Genomic DNA, 16469 nt, shown 5'->3' with positions numbered 1-16469 from the left:
CTCCAGATTTTTGGAGAGGTTTTTGGGGTGTTTGGTGAAAAAAATGGTGGGTTGGCCCCTTTAAATAAAGCTCTAGAATCTGCCTGCACCGCCTCTAAAATCGTTCAGCGCGATCGCGGTGCCTTCTGGCGCGTTCGCGCAGGCTTAAATTTTCTGCCTGCGTGTTCGTTCAGTACAAAGGTCATAACTCTTGATCCCGATGTCGTGTGAGGGCCCACTACCTACGGTTGGAAAGCTCTTTCGATTATCTACAACTTTCATGCTTGGTCTTTTTCCAAAGTCGAAACTTATAATGTCGTTTGGGCCCCTCCAAGTCAGATCATCCGAACATGTTTCCTCAAATCGTCCTTTTGGAGGGCCTATGCCTATATTTGGCTTAGGAGTCCTTCTTAGGACTTGCTCAACTTTCCATGTACTACTCATATATCTCTTCATATGTCCTTTATAAAATCCTGGCATGTGGGCCCCGCTTATCTTGTAGTAACGAGGGCTTTCATCGAGCAACGTACTACCTGATTTACACCTTATGGTCTCCGAATGTCATATGTATACATATTCTTATACTCAGATCATATAATCTTCATCCCTGACCAGAGCCTAAAATTTGCTCAGCGCGTTCGTGCCCCGTGGTAGAGCGTTCGCGCTGAGTTGGCCCTTGGTCTCCTGCACGTTCGCGCCACTCCCTGGCGCGTCTGCGCAGGCTAATTTCCTTGCCTGTCATCCCAACTTGTAACGTCCATATCTCCTTACCCCAATGTCCTATTAAGGAGCGATTTATTGCGTTGGGAACTGGACCATGTGAACTTCACTCTGGGCTTTGCTTTGTTTCAAAACTCTCCATATACTAAAAGATATTCTTCCTCCAAGTTAGGCCAAAATTGCTCCTCATATTTTCTCCAAAGTCTGACAAACTTAATTTCCTTGATTCACTTGCCCGCCAATCCTTTCGGTACTTCTCATACATGATCTTAAACCCTTACAACCATAAAATAGGCACATATCACTTCAGTGTTCACAATTAAGCAGTTAATACCTACGGAACTCAACGTCCGAACTACGAGGTGTAACATTCTTCCCCCCTTAAAAACATTCGTCCTCGAATGTTGTAGTTACACATCCACGATGTTTTACTGATGTCTTGAGGTGACTGTCCTTCTCTTATACTCCGATCACCTTATTTTAAACATAGGTTGGTCAACCTCTTCCCTCGCAATCATTTAGAATCTCCAACCGTGAGGTTCACTCGCTTCTAATTTCCCTCAAACTGTTCTAGTTCCTCATCCTTCCTTTATGTCTAAACGTGTAGGTCTCCTTATCACATTTCCCAAGGGGGTCACCCATCTTATTACTACTCTGGCCCAAACACGCTTAACCTCGAAGTTCTGAAGGGATCTGGTGCATTAGTGCTGGTATGATCACGTCCATGCTACTGCGTGGCCTTTATCACGTGACCTAAAACAAGTTAAAGTCCTAAAGGATCCCAAGAAAAATTCCGGTCATGCATCTCCCTCCAAATTGGAAAAGTTCCTCATGTTACTGACCACGCAAATGTTGTTTGTCTTTGGAACTCCCTATTACTCCTCGATTTTCCCAATGTCGGGTGTCATAATTTCTCTAATACCTTAGTCAGTCCTTGTGCTCGTACTCAAGCTTACTTGCTTCCCCCTTAAAAGCTTTACCTTATGGTGTTGTATCCCATTGCCATTCTCGATCGAAATTTCATCCCATAATAATCCTTTCGTCATCACTTTTGTTCTTTCACTTACGAATCCTTCAAGTTCCCTACTTGTCATTACCCAAAATACTACTTTAAATCTCAAATCTTGTCTATAATAATCCCTAGGGATGCTCGAAATGATGATGTACCCAACTATCTGTCCAGCCGGAATAGTACTTTTTTATTCCAATAATTAACGCCCAATGTCCACTTGTAGTGTCATCTTCATCTTATCATTCCATATCGTCTGGTCCCACACTTTCCCATTAATCAATTCGTAACCATCATAGACGTATAATCTTCGTGATCTCCTAAATCTTTGGTCCTTGTCCTTCTTTGGTCCTTGTCCCTTAATAAGAATTTTTTTTTTGTTGGAGGCTTTTGGCAGAGTGCCCATTATTTACCACCTTCTTAGTTCTGGTTATAAGGACGTATAGATTGGTTCTGGAGTCCTCACATTCATCCTTGGTCACGCACAATCTTACTCTATCTCCTGTTGATTTATTCAAGCTTGATCCTATCGTCTGCTTTCCTGCTTTCATCCTGACCTTTTCCTCAATTATATATATCTGACCCTCAATGGGTATTCCTTTTTCCTTGTCCAAGTTTCTCGTTCCTTCTTGATGTCATAACCTTCTTTTTCCTAACGCTCCTTCTTATATTGTTAGTCGAGTTACCGCTATCCGACTTTAATCCTCGATAAAACCCAATCCGGATTCCCTCTGTGGCGCTTGCTACCTCAATTTTGATATACAGCACAATCAATACTTTTGACATGTCGTAACATCAATCATAAGGATATACATAAAACTCGATGTAGCCACTCATGACTTATCTTTCTATCTCTTTTCAACACCCTTTTTTTGTTTTTGCGAGATATCTCGTTATCATTTGATTTTGTCCTGAATCTGTAGCTTTAATACATATCCCCTCTTTTGACCGACTAGCCAGACTCATACCTCACAATCGCTTCGAAATTCTAATTGCAAAGCTCATATGCTCCTAATTTTCCCTCGGGCTATTCTGGTTTCTCATATTCCCTTTTTCGTATGTCTAAATCTGTAGGTCTTCCTAGCACACCTTTCCACATCCTAACTGTGAATCCCGGAAATATATCTTTACTTAGAAATCTTTACTCGTACTCGTACCCTGTCTCCTTGTCTAAAAGAATCAACCTCACATCCTTTACCTTCTTGCAGCAATTGAATCGATCCTTATGATATTTTACCTTCACTTATACACCTATTCTCTTCTCTCCTTACACATAAATCGACATTGTACCTAATTTCTCTATCGTCAAATAACTTTCACAATACCCATCTGAAAAAAAAAATCTCGAGGTAAAGTCTTCTTATAAGGGTTAGCTAAAAATATAAAAATATGCCACATGTTCCTAAGGTCGGTACAATCTCTACTTCCTTCATCGGCCAAGCAACATCACATTTAGAAGTTGTATAAGCAATCCAGAAAACAATAATAAATGCAAACCAGCTTACCTCTTACGTCACGACTCGAAATATACCTGAACCATCATCCTTTTGTACTTTCCTAGTCACTTCCTCTTCCATTCATTAGCTATACATTTCAATCATTCTTGCGACATTCTTACCATATCTGACTTATAATCCTTTTAACCAATACTTACCTCTATGCTGATTTCTTCAACTTTTATTGTCCCTGTAATCCCAATATCATCATTCACTTCCTTTATAAATACCATTCCTCTGCTGAAATCAAGAGTTGGTGCAAGGAATTTCATTTCCTATGACTTGGCTCTAACCGCACGATCTTAGATATGAAAGAAGGGTAACCATCCTAAATGTCCTGTAGCCTCCTATTTATAAATGTGGCCCGCAACACACCATAAACAAGACTCTACTGGACACGACTTTGTAGACAACCCCTAGGACGAACTGCTTTGATACCACTTCTGTCACGACCCAAACCGGAGGGCCGCGACTGACACCTAAGACCCTATTTGGCCGAGTGCCATACTACCATTCCATCCATGAGTCACAACTTTTTGTGAACCTTTAATCTATGAAATGACGCTTCTGTCAGGTACAGAAAAACTTTTCAATAAAACTCTTTTGTCAAATCAGGGACTTCTCCCTTATCGTTAATGCGAGAAAACCTTTAGTCACAAATAAAATCTTTACAAAGGAAACAAAGCATAAAGACACATCGACCTATATGGTCGCTTTACACAACTGTCGACTCTTCGAAGCCCTATCCACAGGACACTGTCTACAAAGTCTCTAACATATACAAAATACCATAACATAAGCACTTTAACTCGGCAACACTCCGAACTGAGATGGAGCTCACCAATCCAGCTGATAGCCTGGGAACATCCTATAGCCAATGTCTTCTACTCATCTGTATACACCTGCGTGGCATGAAACGCAGCGCCCCCAGACAAAGGGACGTCAGTACGAATAATGTACCGAGTATGTAAGGCAGAATTGAAACAATATATCTCGACTCGGATGATAAAAGAGTAACAGATTCAACCTATACCTGTAGCCAACTCTAATAAACATGTACGTGCATATGAACTTTTAATGCAGCATGAGTATGTGTGTATATATATATTTATATATATATATATATATATATATATATATATATATATATATATATATATATATATATAAATAATGCATGCCTTCACCCTCCTCACAGCCCCTTCGGGCATAATAGCATAATGGCCCCTTCGGGCATCATAATCATCGTATACCAGCTGATCAGGTGGTTTGCATATATAACGCCTTAGCCCTTTCCCCTTCCTCATGAAATGATGTTGTGCATGTATGTAAATATGAAAATGCATGAAAATATTTGAAAACCATCAAAAGACTCCCTTCGGAGAAACTTTAACGCAAAACGGAACTTCTTCCCCTTTTCATTTGTCTCCTTCGAGACTCCAAAATTTAAATGTAAAATGCATAGGAAAGAGAAAACCCTTCGAATGTCCCCTTCGGGAATTAGACAACATTATGAAATTGGACAACCTATGGATGCCCCCTTCGGGACTTAAGAGGTCAAAGATACGAATACTCTTACACTGTCTAGGAATAAAGTCTTTGGAGTTCGTTTATTTGTTGGGTTCGTTTAGATAATAAGGATCTTCATCACTATCATAATCATCACCACTATCATGTATCACTTTGAATGATCCATAACATAAACTGAGGCTATATGTTATATAGCATGCTCAGACATAAGCTGAGGCCATAGCACACTCAGGCATAAGCTGAGGCCATAGCACACTCAGACATAAGCTGAGGCCATATATTAAATAGCACACTCAGTCACGTCATGAAATCATCTAGAACCTAAGGCTTGAAAATCTCTAAAGATTGGAGTCATTGTAAGATTTTTCAGAAACTATAGACTTCTAGCATTTCTAGGAGTAAATATATTATGGATGTCATGTATGGAATCAAAACATAGGAATCATGCCTTTGAAAGAAAGGGACGAGCCTTAACATACCTGGAAGCTCGCTTCTCGATTTTCCAATCTACCTCCTGTTTTGAAATCTACATATAAAAACATTCACACTATTGTTAGGCTCACCTTCATACACTTGTCCTAAACCTTCAAATTAAACATCCTTAAAATCTGCCAAAATTCGGGCAGCATCTCCCCTGTTTATTTGCTTAACTCGAATTCATAATTCAATAACCAACAACAACAACAATACTGATGTGGCTAGATTTTACGCCACAAATCGATGCTTTTCTGCTATAAGGTTTACTTGTTTTCCAGCAAGTCCATGTGATTTTACGTGGTTTTTAGTGTTTTTCAGGTGACGGAACAGATTTGGCATGACAACAGTTGAAAATGCAAAACCAGGCCGTAAACTCAGTTTATGGTACGTATTCTACAATACGGGCCGTATTCCATGGTCGTATTAAAAGATACCAGAACCAGAAAGACAGGTTGAGAAGATGGTGATTTATGAGCTCAGTTTACGCACCGCAATTCAGTTTACGGTCTGTATTCCAACACGTATTTAACCATTCGAGCAATTGGCAGAAAGTCTGAATTGTGGAAGTTGAAAGACGACCAAGCAGTTTACGGGCCGTAAACCACTTTACAGTCCGTATTTCAAAAGATGAAATTTGCTGACAACTGAAGGACGACTGGGTCGTAAACTGATTTACGGTCCGTATTTCAATTTACAGACCGTATTTCGTAACGACGGGACCAAAGTGCAAATCTATAACTTTTGTATTTTCAAAACCTATAAATAGTCATTGTAGGGTTTTTTATAGACATCAGTTATTATATTTTTCTCTCTTGACTTAGAACATCAAATTCTCTCTAGTTTTTGAAGATTCAAACATCAATTCAAGTATTATCAATTTCTCTTTTCTTCCAAAGTAAGCAATTATGAATTCTTCAATTTCTTATTTCTTGTTCTTTGTCATGGGTAGCTAAATTCCCTTACTAGGGTTGTGAACCCAATGATGGGTGTTTTGTGATTGGGTTTTGTGAATGATATACACATAATGGATTATTATGGTTTAGTTTTTCTTCATTCTTCATTCATAATTAATGGTTGCAAACATTGATTAAAGCCATAAACCTTAATTTATTTGGGAAAATAATTAGGGTTGGTAAGAATAACTAACAAGGACTCAAAGCTTTAAACTTTGTTTAATAAATTCACTTAGGAATAAGATGAATTTACTTGGCATGATTAATCGTTCTTCATGGTCACTTTCTTATATTTGGGAAAATCATAGAAAGACATAATCTTTATTTATTGGGAAATAGTAGAGATTCACATAAAGATTAAGTGCATTCATATAATGATCCATTATAAGTATATCAAGATCAATACCCATGATCATACACCCTATCTAGCGGGGACACAACCTTAGTTTCTTTTACCATAAATTTCCACCAAAGCAATAGTTTAGCAATTAGTTATAGACAAACCAACTTTTACCTTAAGATATTAGACCTAGAACTTAGCATCTACGACTTTAGTAACCTTTTCACACCATATTCCCTATGGGATTTGACCCCAACCTTGTTGGGTTACTATATTTGACAACGTCCGCGTTATACCATTAATAGGTGTAATTTGAGCGTATCAAATTTTGGCGTCGTTGCCGGGGAATACGGTTTTGAAATTACTAAATAGTGTTTGCTTTGATTAAAGTCTTTTGCTTATTCCATCACACCTTGTTTGCTACTTTGTGTAAACCAGGTGAACATGAATCAAAATCAGCAGAATCAGCGTGCTGGTAATCAGGGGAATCAGTTGAACAATCAGGCGAATGAATCTGATGATGAGAATATTTTTGCTGAACTTGTTCAAGAGGAGGACTAAGCATCTGCTATTGTTCAACCTCGAGTTGGAGCTGCTACTGTGAAAATTGACTCATCTCTATACCAGTTGTTGAAACTTGAGGGATACTTTCAGAACTCTACCGAGAATGACCCTCAACGTCATTTACAGAATTTTGTGGATGTGTGTGCTAATCACATCTAGAACAATGTTCCACAAGATGCTATTCGGTTGAGGTTATTCAAATATTCCTTAGCTGGAGAGGCAAGAACATGGTTCGAGAAGCTGCCCCAAAATTCGATTACTTCATGGGCAGAGATGGTAGCTGCTTTTCTTACAAAGTGGTACCCCCCCCTAGCAAGAAGGCTGAGATTCGCGACAAGATATATGAATTCAAGCAGCGACCGGGGGAACAACTATATGAAGCCTGGGAGAGATTCAAGGAGTATTTGCAGAAGAGCCTGAATCATGGTTTTCCGAAACATATATTGATGGACAAGTTCTACCGAGGGTTAGATCCAGTGACACAGTCAGTAGCTAACAATGCAGCTGATGGTTGTTTTATGAAAAAACAATAGGGCAGGCATTAATATGAAAAGGTTGACTTTCCAGCTAGGACACCTTTCGACTAGTGACCACCATACTTAACAAGCTGACAACTCATAATCAGGCTTGGCACTCAAACAATGCTGATGTGGTACCGTATGGTAGTGCTATGATCCAAAATATAGTGAAGGAGAATCAAGACACCAGCAAACATTGGCAGAACTTGCAACAAATATTTCCTTGCTGACGAAGAAGTTTGATGAATCTCAAATTAAGAAGGTAAATGTTTGTGAGGATGATACAGTTTTGCCAAAAGGGATGTACCATGCTCAAGATGGTCCGTTCCTTGATGGGCCACCTATGCAGGTTGAAGATGCTAATTATGTTAATAACTCTCAAGGGGGTTATCAAAGACAGAATTACCAAGGTGGCTATCAGAATCAGAATCAATGGAGACCACAGCAAGGTCAAGGTGCCTACAACAACTCTGGGAACTACAACAATAATTATGGTGGTGCGAACCAAGGGAGATACAACAACAACAACAATTTTGGGAACAAGAGTTCCAATCCTTATATACCACCGAAAGGGCAGTCAACAGAGCAGGGTAGTTCGAAAGTTGAAGCAATGCTTGAGAAGATTCTGGCAAATCAATCTAAGTCTGAAAGGACTTTATCTGGGCTGACAGAAATAGTGGGTTCCCATACAACGGCTATTCAGAAGCTTGAGTCGCAGATGAGGGATATTTCTAGAGAGCAGCACCCTCCGAAAAATGGAGAACTTCCAAGTGACACTATTCCAAATCCCAAGAATGGGGGAGGCGGTGTAGACCGTATGTTTGTCATCACTACTAGAAGTGGTAAAACAATACAGGGGGCTGCTGAGAACGTGATTGATCTTGAGCCGATAGATGAAGAGAATGAGGTGCAGTATGAAGCACCCATTATTGCTGATGAGATTCCTACTGACAAGAAGGTTGATGATATTCCAGAGATGGTGAGGGAAGCTGATAACACAAGCAAGCAGGCTGTAAAAGGGGTTCTCCGCCCTTTGACGCAGCTTTTCAAATCTAAACCTCCTTTTCCTCAGAGGTTGGTAAAGAAGAAGGAAGATGCTAAGTTTGAGAAGTTTTATGATCAGCTGAAGCAGTTATCTCTGAATTTTCCCTTCTTGGAAGTTGTCAAGGAGATGTCCGGTTTTGCGAAATATTTGAAGGATCTGCTGACCAAGAATAAAATGGTGTAGCATGAAACCATGAGTTTGACTCATACTGTGAGTTCCATCATTTCAACTACAACTGTGTAGAAAAGGGGAGATCCTGGGGCGTTCACCATTCCTTGTTCTATTGGGCACCATGATTTTGCTCGTGCTTTGTGTGATAATGGGGCGAGTATAAATTTGATGCCCCTTGCTATATATAAACAATCAGGATTGGGGATTCCAAGGTCGACTACAATGAGATTGCAGATGGCTGATAGGTCTATAAAAGACCTGTTGGGGTGGTTGATGATGTAATTGTGCGGGTTGGTGATTTTATGTTGCCCGTTGATTTTGTGATTCTTGACTGTGCTGTTGCTCGGGACATTCCTATCATTCTGAGGAGACCTTTCCTTGCTACAGGGAGGGCTCTGATGGATTCGGAGAAAAATGAAATCAAGTTCCGAGTCAACAATGAAGAAGTGACTTTTCAGGCTAGCAAAGGGATGAAGTTACCAAGTGCTTACGAGAGTATTTCGGTAATTGATTCATTTGATGTTGTTGATGAAGCACTGGAGTTCAAGATGGAAGAAGAAAGTTTGGGTGAGGCTTTTAGCGGGTATTCTTATGAATTCCGATGCTGAAGACATGGAAGGCTATGTGGAGATAGTTAATTCACTTGTTGGGTTGGGCTCATATACATACCACCCAAAAGAAGCTAAATCTTGATCTGGAAAATAGAACAACTCCTCCAGCAAAGCCTTCGATCATTGAGCCACCTAAGTTGGACCTTAAACAGCTCCCATCACATCTAAAATATGAGTTCCTTGGTCCGGACAACACATTACCGGTGATTGTTTCAGCCCTATTGACTGAGGAGCAGATTTTGCAGCTTTTGGAGGTGTTGAGAGAGTATAGGCGTGCTATTGGTTAGACCATAGCAGACATTCGAGGTATTCCATCTGGGATCTGTGAGCACAAAATTCAGTTGGAGGAGGGTAGCAAACCGAGTGTAGAGCATCAGAGGCGACTGAACGAAAATATGCAAGAGGTCGTCAAGAAAGAGATCATCAAATGGGTAGATGCGGGCATGGTTTACCCAATTGTTGATAGTAAATGGGTGAGCCCAGTCCAATGTGTTCCTAAGAAGGGCGGCATCACTGTTGTGCCGAATGCAAAGAATGAGTTGATCCCGGCCAGAACTGTCACTAGATGGAGAGTTTGCATGGACTATCGCAAGCTCAATACAGCCACTTGCAAGGACCATTTCCCTATGCCCTTTATCGATCAGATGCTTGATAGGCTAGCAGGGCGTTCCTACTATTGTTTCCTTGATGGTTATTCGGGCTACAATCAGATCAACATCGCTTTGGAGGATCAGGAGAAGACCACTTTTACTTGTCCTTATGGGACATTTGCATTCAGCCAGATGCCGTTTGGTTTGTGTAATGCACCAGCCACTTTTCAGAGGTGCATGATGTTAATTTTCTCTTACATGGTAGAGGATTTCTTGGAGATGTTCATGGATGACTTTTCTGTGGTGGGAGATTCATTTGAAGATTGTCTTGGCCATCTGGGTCAAGTGCTAAAAAGGTGTGAGGAGACCAATCTGGTGCTAAACTGGGAGAAGTGCCATTTTATGGTGAAGGAAGGAATCGTCCTCGGTCACAAAATCTCTGAAAAGGGAATCGAGGTCGATCAAGCAAAAATTGATGTGATTGCAAAACTTCCTCCACCTATCTCAGTCAAAGGTGTCCGAAGTTTCTTAGGACATGCTGGGTTCTACAGGCGCTTCATCAAAGATTTCTCAAAAATTGTCAATCCATTGTGCAAGCTTCTTGAAAAAAAAAGGATAAATTTGTGTTTGATGATAAGTGCCAGAAGGCGTTTGAGGAGTTAAAAGAGCGTCTCACTACTGCTCCTATTATTGTTGCTCCTGACTGGTCCCTGCTATTTGAACTGATGTGTGATGCTAGTGGTTTTGCAATAGGTGCTATGCTTGGGCAGAGGCACAATAAAATTATGCACCTGATCTATTATGCTAGTAGAACACTGAATGCTGCACAGATGAATTACACAGTGATGGAGCAAGAGCTGCTTGCCATTGTGTTTGCTTTTGAGAAATTTCAGGCCTACTTGTTGGGGTCCAAAGTAGTGGTTTACACTGATCATGCAGCCTTGAGATACCTCATGGCAAAGAAGGAAGCAAAGCCGCGACTGATCAGATGGGTGCTATTGCTGCAAGAGTTTGATTTTGAGGTGAAGGACCGCAAGGGTACTGAAAACCAGGTTGTTGACCATCTCTCTCGGCTTGAAGAGGCTGGGAGACATTCTGATGAGCTTGATATAGATGATGCTTTTCCAGATGAGAGGGTGTTGGCTGTGTCAAATAAGGTGGCCCTGTGGTATGCTGACATTGCCAATTATTTGGTAACAGGCATAGTTCTAGAAGATATCAAAGCCTTCCAAAAGAATAAATTCTTGCGGGATGCTCGACAGTACTATTGGGATAGCTTTATTTGTTCCGAACATGTGCTGACAATATCATTCGGCGTTGTGTTCCGGAAAGTGAAGTGATGGCGATTCTAAAAGCATGTCATGACTCCCCTGTTGGGGGTCATCATAGCGGAAACCGGACTGCAGCTAAGGTACTTGAGTGCGGCTATTACTAGCCGACTATTTTTCATGATGCTAATCTATTGGTGCGGTCCTGTGATCAATGTCAGAGGCAAGGGAATATCGGCAGAAGGCAAGAGATGCCTATGAATTTTGTTATGGAGGTGGAAGTGTTCGATGTCTGGGGGATTGACTTTATGAGACCCTTTGAGAGTTCGGGTGGCATGAAATACATCTTGGTTACTGTGGACTATGTGTCAAAATGGGTAGAAGCGTTGGCTTTACCTAATAATGAGGCCAAGAGTTTTATGGGTTTCCTCAAGAAGAACATATTTACTCGTTTTGGTACTCCGAGGGCTATAATCAGCGATGGTGGATCCCACTTTTGTAATAGAGCTTTCGCGGGACTGATGGAGAAATATGGTGTAAAGCATAGGGTGGAAACGCCTTATCACCCTCAGACAAGTGGACAGGTTGAAGTGTCCAATAGGGAGATTAAGAGTATTCTAGCGAAAACAGTGAATGCAAATAGAACTGATTTGGCCCGCAAGCTCGATGATGCTCTATGGGCATACCGGACTGCTTTCAAGACTCCAATTGGGACTTCACCCTTCAAGCTTGTATTCGGGAAAGCTTGTCACTTGCCGGTTGTACTTGAACACAAAGCTATGTGGGCGCTGAAGAAACTGAATATGGATTGGGAGGAAGCAACCAAGCTGCGGTTGTTTCAACTAAATGAGATGGATGAATTTCGGTACCAGGCATATGAGAGTGCAGCACTTTATAAAGAAAGGATGAAACAATACCATGACAAGAAGATTCTGAAGCGAGAGTTTTACAAGGGTGACTCTGTATTGCTGTTTAACTCTCGACTAAAGTTGCTACCGGGTAAGCTTAAATCCAGGTGGTCTGGTCCGATTGAGGTGGTAGGTGCTTCACCCCATGGAGCAGTTGAGTTGAAGTCCGGAGATGGTACTCGGACATTTAAGGTGAATGGGCAGAGATTGAAGCACTATCACGGAATGATTTCGGAGGATAGGATTGTTGATCGCTATAGGTTGAAACACCTCGGAACGAACAATGATCTGGTGTACCAAGATAAGGCGTGAATAGTCACCACCGTCGTGCCGCGACATTAAATCAAGCGCTTCTTGGGAGGCAACCCAACTAATCAATTCACTATACAACCATTTAACCGTTCTATCTTCGTAAATAAGTCAATATCAACATAAATAGGAAGATATCCATACCTTTCTCCCGTTAATATTATTGTATCTTCCCTTTTCCACCCTAATTTTAGGCCACAACACACCGCTATATGATTCTACAACAATAACCATACGCTATCCGGACCGAAATTTAGAAATTATACCTGGTTTGCGTTAAAAGTTGGCTTGGGGGGGGGGGGGGGGGGGGGGGGGGTTGGGGAGAAGTCTCCAGATTTTTGGAGAGGTTTTTGGGGTGTTTGGTGAAGAAAATGGGGGGCTGGCCCCTTTAAATAAAGCTCCATAATCTGCCTGCACCGCCTCTAAAATCGTTCAGCGCGATCGCGGTGCCTTCTGGCGCGTTCGCGCAGGCTTAAATTTTCTGCCTGCGTGTTCGTTCAGTAAAAAGGTCATAACTCTTGATCCCGATGTGGTATGATGGCCCACTACCTACTTGTGGAAAGCTCTTTCGATTATCTACAACTTTCATGCTTGGTGTTTTTCCAAATTCCAAACTTATAATGTCGTTTGGGCCCCTCCAAGTCAGATCATCCTAAAATGTTTCCTCAAATCATCCTTTTGGAGGGCCTATGCCCATATTTGGCTTAGGAGTCCTTCTTAGGACTTGCTCAACTTTCCATGTACTACTCATCTTCATATGTCCTTTATAAAATCCCGGCATGTGATCCCCGCTTAGCTTGTAGTAACGAGGGCTTTCATCGAGCAACGTACTACCTGATTTACACCATATGGTCTCCAAATGTCATATGTATACATATTCTTATACTCAGATCATATAATCTTCATCCCTGACCCGAGCCTAAAATTTGCTCAGCGCGTTCGCGCTGAGTTGGCCCTTGGTCTCCTGCGCATTCGCGCCACTCCCTGGCGCGTCCGCGCAGGCTAATTTCCTTGCCTGCCATCCCAACTTGTAACGTCCATATCTCCTTACCCCAATGTCCTATTGATGAGTGATTTATTGCGTTGGGGACTGAACCTTATGAACTTCACTCTGGGCTTTGCTTTGTCTCAAAACTCACCATATACTAAAAGATATTCTTACTCCAAGTTGGGCCAAAATTGCTCCTCATATTTTCTCCAAAGTCCGACAAACTTAATTTCCTTGATTCACTTGCCCGCCAATCCTTTCGGTACTTCTCATACATGATCTTAAACCCTTACAACCATAAAATAGGCACATATCACTTCAGTGTTCACAATTAAGCAGTTAACACCTACGGAACTCAACGTCCGAACTGCGAGGTGTAACGCTTATGGCATGATCACTTCGATACGAACATATATACAAATGTCCTCCATGATGACTCCATTTCTAGAAATGCTAAAGCTTATAGTTCTTGATGTTCTTATGATATTATTGAACATTGTTTCATGATTATTGATCTTGTTAATTGTTGTTGATCTCATCTTATGGTAATTGTTCTTTCAAGGTGAGATATGATGATGATGACAATTCCATAATGAAAATCGGAAGTTTACCGACCTTACGTCACTCCGATGGAGTTATAGCCTTTATTTGGGATCTCATGAATGCTTTATATATATGTAGCTATTTTCTCACATCGAGCCGTGCTATAGTCGGCTTGGTACGACATGTAGATGTGCACACCACTGCAGTGGGTACGTAATGATGTTACCCCGGATGCGGGATGATGATGATATGATGATAACACCGAGCCTATATGGCCGGGTACGGTACTATCTATGTATGTATGAAAATGTTTTTTTAAAAAGATAAGCATGCATGATATCCGCCTTAAGAGGCATTCAGAGGTACAGATTGATCTTTTTATCTTATGTTATCTCCATCCTTCCTTTTTTTGTTATTCATGCCTTACATACTTGGTACATTATCCGTACCGACGTCCTTTTTTTGTTGTGGACACTGTGTTCATGCTCGTAGGTAGAAAGAGAGACGGACCAGACCCTTAGGCTGCTTCTTTAGCGATTGTACAGGAGCGCTCCATTTGTACAGGAGTTGTGGTTCAGCTGGTATTATTCTTTTGTATACATATCCCGTCTTTATAATGTTATGCACTCTATGTAGAGGCTCATAGACAGAAGTGTATAGTTTGATATTTTGTGACCTTTTCGATCCACATTGTGTCATATCATTTTGGCAGCCTGGTCGGCTTGTGTGTGTGTGTGTGTGTGTGTGTGTGTGTATGGGCATAGTTTGTTGGCGAATGAATAGATGTGCATTTATCTCTTGGACTCATGCCCTTACAGATCATGATATTATGAGTTGTCTTTGTGGTCCACCTAGATATGATTATGAGATGTATGTCAAGAGGTTCTCAGTAGGTTAGCTCCGGGTGCCCATCATAGCCCTCTGGTTGGGTCGTGACATTCATACTAAGGTCAAGCCATTGAAACTCTCATAAGGTCAACTAAACTAACAATTGAGCTAACGAAAATCGGGCAGCATTTCCCCTTATATCTTCTACTTCCTCCAATTCCAAAACAACTCCCAAAACCACAGTAAAACATCAACAATTCCATAATATAAAGATTACATTCAAATTATGCTCAATTCAATCCCAAAACTTCTTTTCACAATCAATCCATCACAAGAACTTCAACACAACCCCTTATACACTTGTATACAACACTTCCTCATCATCATTATTATCTCTCATAACATGCTAAAAATTAAAGCTCAAGTTAATTTACAACTCAAAATATCATCAAATTCATATTTGAACTTTCTTTTTCACTTTCCTCCTTCAAACAAATTGTATAACAATCAAACAACCTCAACAACATGCAATAAAGATGAAAACTTACCTTAATCACACAAGACCAAGCTCTAGATCAAATTACTTCACCAGGATAAGACCTCTAACTTCAACACCAAAGAGATACTTGAACTCTACTAACCCTAGTGAGCTTTCTAGCACTTAAATCTCTTGATCCTCTTGGGTTTGACCTTGATTAGTATATGAACTTGAGAAGAGGGTTTTGGGGAGTATTTGGACGAATTTTGAGGTGGAAATGGTGAAAAATGAACCTTGGAACGAATTTATTACATCAAAAGGTCGGCCACCAACTTACTTTTTGCGGCCACTTTGACGGCCGCAGAATATTTGACGCTCTGTCAAATTAGTTTGTCAAATGACCACCCAAAATGACCTCACTGGTACTATTTTTAGGTGGGGAAGCTGCCATTTGAACGGCCGCAGAATGTTTTGCGGTCCGTCAAATTGCACTGCCCGAGCAGTTTGTCTTAAAACACCCACAACTTCCTACTCTGATATCATATCGACGAACAATTTGTTGCGTTGAAAACTAGACTCAATGAACTTCAATTTGAATAGGTAATGCACACCACAACTCCTCATATTCTAGGAGATATACCTCTCTCATATTGGACCAAACATCCTGTCCAAAATTCTGGCAAGTTTTCCAAAGTTCTGACAAACTTAAGTTCTTTAATTCGCTTGTTCTCCAATCCTTCCATAACTTACTAAACACGAACTTAAACCCTCATAACCCTAAGATAGCCACGTATAATCTCATATATCCTTGAAGATAACTTCGGTGTCCATGATTAGGACATCTAACACCTAATGAATCTCAACGTACAAAACTACGAGGTGTAACACAAAGTGTAAAAAACAAAGCTTGGGGTCAAAGTATTAAAAATATAACTTTGGGGCAAGTTCAAATATCCCTAATCACTAATCCAAAATTTTATCACCCCAACTCAATTAAAAAAAACTAGAGTTACCCTAATTCAATTTTGACATTTTTTTGTAACCCTTAATTAATTAGCCCAAGTTTCTTCAAGAGGTAAGTTTATAACATTCCTTTTTCCCATTATACCTTCGATTAATTCGGAATTTCATCATAGAAATCATG

The 16469-nt window shown here is 40.7% G+C and overlaps 1 non-coding gene across 1 annotated transcript; it reads right to left on the bottom strand.

Moving 5' to 3' along the window:
- Positions 1-7392: 7392 nt before the first annotated feature.
- On the bottom strand, positions 7393-7498 carry LOC132616376 (small nucleolar RNA R71). Its single transcript, XR_009573160.1, has one exon. It is a non-coding gene; the product is annotated as a small nucleolar RNA R71 (small nucleolar RNA).
- Between the last annotated feature and the right edge of the window lie 8971 nt (positions 7499-16469).

Source organism: Lycium barbarum, chromosome 10 (genome assembly GCF_019175385.1).
Source record: "Lycium barbarum isolate Lr01 chromosome 10, ASM1917538v2, whole genome shotgun sequence".
Taxonomy (NCBI): Eukaryota; Viridiplantae; Streptophyta; class Magnoliopsida; order Solanales; family Solanaceae; genus Lycium; species Lycium barbarum.
This window is presented reverse-complemented; position numbering and strand designations above follow the sequence as displayed.